This window comes from Salvelinus fontinalis, chromosome 19 (genome assembly GCF_029448725.1).
Source record: "Salvelinus fontinalis isolate EN_2023a chromosome 19, ASM2944872v1, whole genome shotgun sequence".
Classification (NCBI taxonomy): Eukaryota; Metazoa; Chordata; class Actinopteri; order Salmoniformes; family Salmonidae; genus Salvelinus; species Salvelinus fontinalis.
The window spans coordinates 51,550,621-51,557,131 of NC_074683.1; positions in this window are offsets into that span (position 1 = coordinate 51,550,621).

A 6,511-nucleotide genomic window follows, 5' to 3' on the forward strand; every position below is an offset into this window, starting at 1 on the left:
GATGGGCCTGCCCCCTATCAAGATGGGCCTGCCCCCTATCAAGATGGGCCTGCCCCCTATCAAGATGGGCCTGCCCCCTATCAAGATGGGCCTGCCCCCTATCAAGATGGGCCTGCCCGGTTTTCTGCTAGGTTGAGATGTGGTCACGGAAACTTATTGAACAAACTATTATTATTGAACAAACAAAAATCTGGAAATTCTGGAGTCCTAATTTTGACTGTAAAATATAGCAACTGTAGTCAGTATTGTCAACCCAAAATACATGACAGTCACTGGATTAGGTTCAACATCAAAACATCATGAAGTCCTGCTTGGACGTGTTAGATGAAACTACTTATTTCTTGAATACCTCATTAGTCTATTTAATACGACTTCTTCATAAAGCACTATGAATTACTTTAAAATATGATCACTCATGATTTGGGTCAGACTAAATGATGGGTGACACCAGGGGAGCACGTTAGTCTGGAGCCCTGGAATAGTACCCTGGAATAGTAATGATCACTTAGGGTAGGTGATGATTCAGGGGAACACAGTAGTCTGGAATAGTAATGATCACTTAGGGTAGGTGATGATTCAGGGGAACACGTTAGTCTGTATTAGTAATGATCACTTAGGGTAGGTGATGATTCAGGGGAACACGTTAGTCTGTATTAGTAATGATCACTTAGGGTAGGTGATGATTCAGGGGGACACGGTAGTCTGTATTAGCAATGATCACTTAGGGTAGGTGATGATTCAGGGGAACACGTTAGTCTGGAGCCCTGGAATAGTAATGAACACTTAGGGTAGGTGATGATTCAGGGGAACATGTTAGTCTATATTAGTAATGACCACTTAGGGTAGGTGACGATTCAGGGAAACACACATGACATGCACTAGTTAGTAATTTAGCCTAAATCGTTAGCTTGGCTTTTGTAACGTGTTGTTTGTGTGCATGTGTCTGTAAACTCTTACATGCGTGTCTTTGTTTGTGTGAGTGCATTTGTTTGTGTGTAAACTCTTGTGTGTGTGTGTTTGTGTGTGTGTGTGTGTGTGTAAACTATTCCTTGATAGCAGTCATTAGCCGTGTACTACAAGGTGATGTACTGTGGGCAACAGGACTGTGTGAGGCATTTAACATGTACTGTAGGTGAGGTAGGGTAGTGGATTGGTGGCAACAGGGCTGTGTGTGAGGTGGGGTAATGGATTGGTGGCAACAGGGCTGTGTGTGAGGTGGGGTAGTGGATTGGTGACAACAGGGCTGTGTGTGAGGTGGGGTAGTGGATTGGTGGCAACAGGGCTGTGTGTGAGGTGGGGTAGTGGATTGGTGGCAACAGGGCTGTGTGTGAGGTGGGGTAATGGATTGGTGGCAACAGGGCTGTGTGTGAGGTGGGGTAATGGATTGGTGGCAACAGGGCTGTGTGTGAGGTGGGGTAATGGATTGGTGGCAACAGGGCTGTGTGTGAGGTGGGGTAATGGATTGGTGGCAACAGGGCTGTGTGTGAGGTGGGGTAATGGATTGGTGGCAACAGGGCTGTGTGTGAGGTGGGGTAATGGATTGGTGGCAACAGGGCTGTGTGTGAGGTGGGGTAATGGATTGGTGGCAACAGGGCTGTGTGTGAGGTAGGGTAGTGGATTGGTGGCAACAGGGCTGTGTGTGAGGTAGGGTAATGGATTGGTGGCAACAGGGCTGTGTGTGAGGTGGGGTAATGGATTGGTGGCAACAGGGCTGTGTGTGAGGTGGGGTAATGGATTGGTGGCAACAGGGCTGTGTGTGAGGTAGGGTAGTGGATTGGTGGCAACAGGGCTGTGTGTGAGGTGGGGTAATGGATTGGTGGCAACAGGGCTGTGTGTGAGGTAGGGTAGTGGATTGGTGGCAGCAGGGCTGTGTGTGAGGTGGGGTAGTTCATTACCACGAGCCAGTCCTCCCCAATTATGGTGCCACCAGCCCCCTGTGGTGTGTGTGTGTGTGTGTGTGTGTGTGTGTATGTGTGAGTGAGTGTGTCAGACAGAGCTGGGGGCTCTGCAGGGTCCTCTAAGCCCCTCAACATCAGACCTCCTCCTCTGGTTGAGGGATTTACTGGGCTGGCCAGCTGTTATACACTCCTGTAGTCTCCACACACAAACCTTCCCCGGGCTGAGAGAAAGAGAGAGACGGTGGGAGAGAGAGAGAGAGAGAGAGAGAGAGAGACGGTGGGTGGGAGAGAGAGAGAGAGAGAGAGAGAGAGAGAGAGAGAGAGAGAGAGAGAGAGAGAGAGAGAGAGAGAGAGAGAGAGAGAGAGAGAGAGAGAGAGAGAGAGAGAGACAGAGAGACAGAGAGACAGAGAGACAGAGAGACAGAGAGACAGAGAGACAGAGAGAGAGAGACAGAGACAGAGACAGAGAGAGAGACAGAGAGAGAGAGAGAGAGACAGAGAGAGAGAGACAGACAGACAGACAGACAGACAGACAGAGAGACAGACAGACAGACAGACAGAGAGACAGACAGACAGACAGACAGACAGACAGACAGACAGACAAAGCGGGGGGGTTCATCATCCCACCTGCAGTGTTAAATTAGGGGTTATCAGACACACTGATCTATCCTCATCATGACGGACAGACGGACAGACAGAGAGTCTATTTTCTGTGTGGGTTTGAGTTGGTGAGGAACAAGAAAGCAAGAGTCTGTCTCTTTCAAATGTCTCAGGTCTTCAACAATCAACTGATTGTAAATGGGACATTACACAGCATAAACTACATATCCTAAAGTATGTGGACACCCTTTCAAATTAGTGGATTCGGCCATTTCAGCCACACCCGTTGCTGACAGGTGTATAAAAACGAGCACACAGCCATGCAATCTCCATAGGAAAACATTGTCAGTAGAATGGCCGTACTGAAGAGCTCAGTGACTTTCAACGTGGCACCGTCAGAGGATGCCACCTTTCCAACAAGTCAGTTGGTCAAATGTCTGCCCTGCTAGATCTTCCCCGGTCAACTGTAAGTGCCGTTATTGTGAAGTGGAAATATCAAGGAGCAACAACGGCTCAGCCGCAAAAGTGGTAGGCCACACAAGCTCACAGAACAGGACAGGTACTGGTACTGGTACTGGTACAGGTACTGGTACTGGTACTGGTACTGATACTGATACTGATACTGATACTGGTACTGGTACTGGTACTGGTACTGGTACTGGTACTGGTACTGATACTGGTACTGGTACTGGTACTGGTACTGGTACTGATACTGATACTGATACTGATACTGGTACTGATACTGATACTGATACTGGTACTGGTACTGGTACTGATACTGATACTGGTACTGGTACTGGTACTGGTACTGGTACTGATACTGATACTGGTACTGGTACTGGTACTGGTACTGATACTGATACTGATACTGGTACTGGTACTGGTACTGGTACTGCCTGTATGTAGTTCCATTCTTGTTGATTTTATTCCTCTTGTCAAACATTCAACTAACACAGTACAGTCACTATAGAGTTGATGATTGGCTACAGTCTAGTGTTACTGTATAATCAATACCGTGCAATATCAAAGAGCACTCCCTGCTGCTCGATTCCCAACTTATTTGAGGAGAATAAGAACAATCCAACGTTAATTTTTGGTACTGTCGCAAAGCTGTTCACCGGATGTGCCACCTTGTCCCGGGCCTGCTGTTTTGGACTCTCTCTACCGCACCTGCTGTCTCTAACTCTGAATGATCGGCTATGAAAATCCAACTGACATTTACTCCTGAGGTGCTGACCTGTTGTACCCTCGACAACCACTGTGATTATTATTATCTGACCCTGCTGGTCATCTATGAACGTTTAAAAATCTTGGCCATGTTCTGTTATAATCTCCACCCGGCACAGCCAGAAGAGGAGATTGAGATCCGGGCTCTTCGCTGGGCACGGCAGAACACTGACATTCCTGTCTTGCAGGAAATCACGCACAGAACGAGCAGTATGACTGGTGGCATTGTCATGCTGGAGCGTCATGTCAGGATGAGCCTGCAGGAAGGGTACCACATGAGGGAGGAGGATGTTTTCCTCGTAACTCACAGCGTTGTAACACACTTTTTGCCAGTCCTGTCTCGTCCAGCGACGGTGGGTTTGTGCCTATAGGCGACATTGCTGCCGGTGATGTCTGGTGAGGACCTGCTTTACAACAGGCCTACAAGCCCTCAGTCCAGCCTCTCTCAGCCTATTGCGGACAGTCTGAGGAATGATGGAGGGATTGTGCGTTCCTGGTGTAACTCGGGTAGTTGTTGTTGCCATCCTGTATCTGTCCCGCAGGTGTGATGTTCGGATGTACCGATCCTGTGCAGGTGTTGTTACACGTGGTCTGCCACTGCGAGGACGATCAGCTGTCCATTCTGTCTCCCTGTAGCGCTGTCTTAGGCGTCTCACAGTACGGACATGGCAATTTATTGCCCTGGCCACATCTGCAGTTCTCATGCCTCCTTCCAGCATGCCTAAGGCACATTCACGTAGATGAGCAGAGATCCTGGGTATCTTTATTTTGGTGTTTTTCAGTCAGTAGAAAGGCCTCTTTAGTGTCCTAAGTTTTCATAACTGTGACCTTCATTGCCTACCGTCTGTAAGCTGTTAGTGTCTTAACGACCGTTCCACAGGTGCATGTTCATTAGTTGTTTATGGTTCAATGAACAAACATGGGAAACAGTGTTTAAACCCTTTACAATGAAGATCTGTGAAGTCATTTGGATTTTTTACGAATTATCTTTGAAAGACAGGTTTCGTTTTTTGCTGAGTTAATGTCTGCATTGCTTGCTGTTTAGGATTTTAGGCTGGGTTTCTGTATCGCACTTTGTGACATCGGCTGATGTAAAAAGGGCTTTATAAATACATTTGATTGATTGATACCGGGGGAGGGGAGGCAGTAGGTGGTACTGGGGGAGGGTAGGCAGTAGACTGTACTGGGGGAGGGGAGGCAGTAGGATGTACTGGGGGAGGGGAGGCAGTAGACTGTACTGGGGGAGGGGAGGCAGTAGACTGTACTGGGGGAGGGGAGGCAGTAGACTGTACTGGGGGAGGGGAGGCAGTAGGATGTACTGGGGGAGGGGGGGCAGTAGACTGTACTGGGGGAGGGGAGGCAGTAGACTGTACTGGGGGAGGGGAGGCAGTAGGATGTACTGGGGGAGGGGGGGCAGTAGACTGTACTGGGGGAGGGGAGGCAGTAGACTGTACTGGGGGAGGGGAGGCAGTAGACTGTACTGGGGGAGGGGAGGCAGTAGACTGTACTGGGGGAGGGGAGGCAGTAGGATGTACTGGGGGAGGGGGGGCAGTAGACTGTACTGGGGGAGGGGAGGCAGTAGACTGTACTGGGGGAGGGGAGGCAGTAGGATGTACTGGGGGAGGGGAGGCAGTAGACTGTACTGGGGGAGGGGAGGCAGTAGGATGTACTGGGGAGGGGAGGCAGTAGGATGTACTGGGGGAGGGGAGGCAGTAGACTGTACTGGGGGAGGGGAGGCAGTAGGATGTACTGGGGGAGGGGAGGCAGTAGACTGTACTGGGGGAGGGGAGGCAGTAGGTGGTACTGGGGGAGGGAGAGGCAGTAGACTGTACTGGGGTAGGGGAGGCAGTAGGATGTACTGGGGGAGGGGGAGGCAGTAGGATGTACTGGGGGAGGGGGGGGGGGCAGTAGGATGTACTGGGGGAGGGGAGGCAGTAGGATGTACTGGGGGAGGGGAGGCAGTAGACTGTACTGGGGGAGGGGAGGCAGTAGACTGTACTGGGGGAGGGGAGGCAGTAGACTGTACTGGGGGAGGGGAGGCAGTAGACTGTACTGGGGGAGGGGAGGCAGTAGACTGTACTGGGGGAGGGGAGGCAGTAGGATTTACTGGGGGAGGGGAGGCAGTAGGATGTACTGGGGGAGGGGAAGGCAGTAGGATGTACTGGGAGAGGGGAGGGGAGGCAGTAGGATGTACTGGGGGAGGGGAGGCAGTAGGATGTACTGGGGGAGGGGAGGGGAGGCAGTAGGATGAACTGGGGGAGGGGAGGGGAGGCAGTAGGATGTACTGGGGGAGGGGGGCAGTAGGATGTACTGGGGGAGGGGAGGGGGGGCAGTAGGATGTACTGGGGGAGGGAGTAGGATGTACTGGGGGGAGGGAGTAGGAGGTACTGGGGGAGGGAGTAGGAGGTACTGGGGGAGGGGAGGCAGTAGGATGTACTGGGGGAGGCAGTATGATGGACTGGGGGAGGGGAGGGGGGGCAGTAGGATGTACTGGGGGAGGGAGTAGGATGTACTGGGGGAGGGAGTAGGAGGTACTGGGGGAGGGGGAGGCAGTAGGATGTACTGGTGGAGGCAGTAGGATACACTGGGGGGAGGGAGTAGATGCAGAGGGAAACAGAAGGAGCATCTTACAGTCATGCGTGTGTAAATTGTTTACGTATACATTTGCCTATCCATCAAACCCCACTATCTTAGCACTGAGCTACGTGGGACTGAGCTACGTGGCACTGAGCTACGTGGGACTGAGCTACGTGGGACTGAGCTACGTGGGACTGAGCTACGTGGGA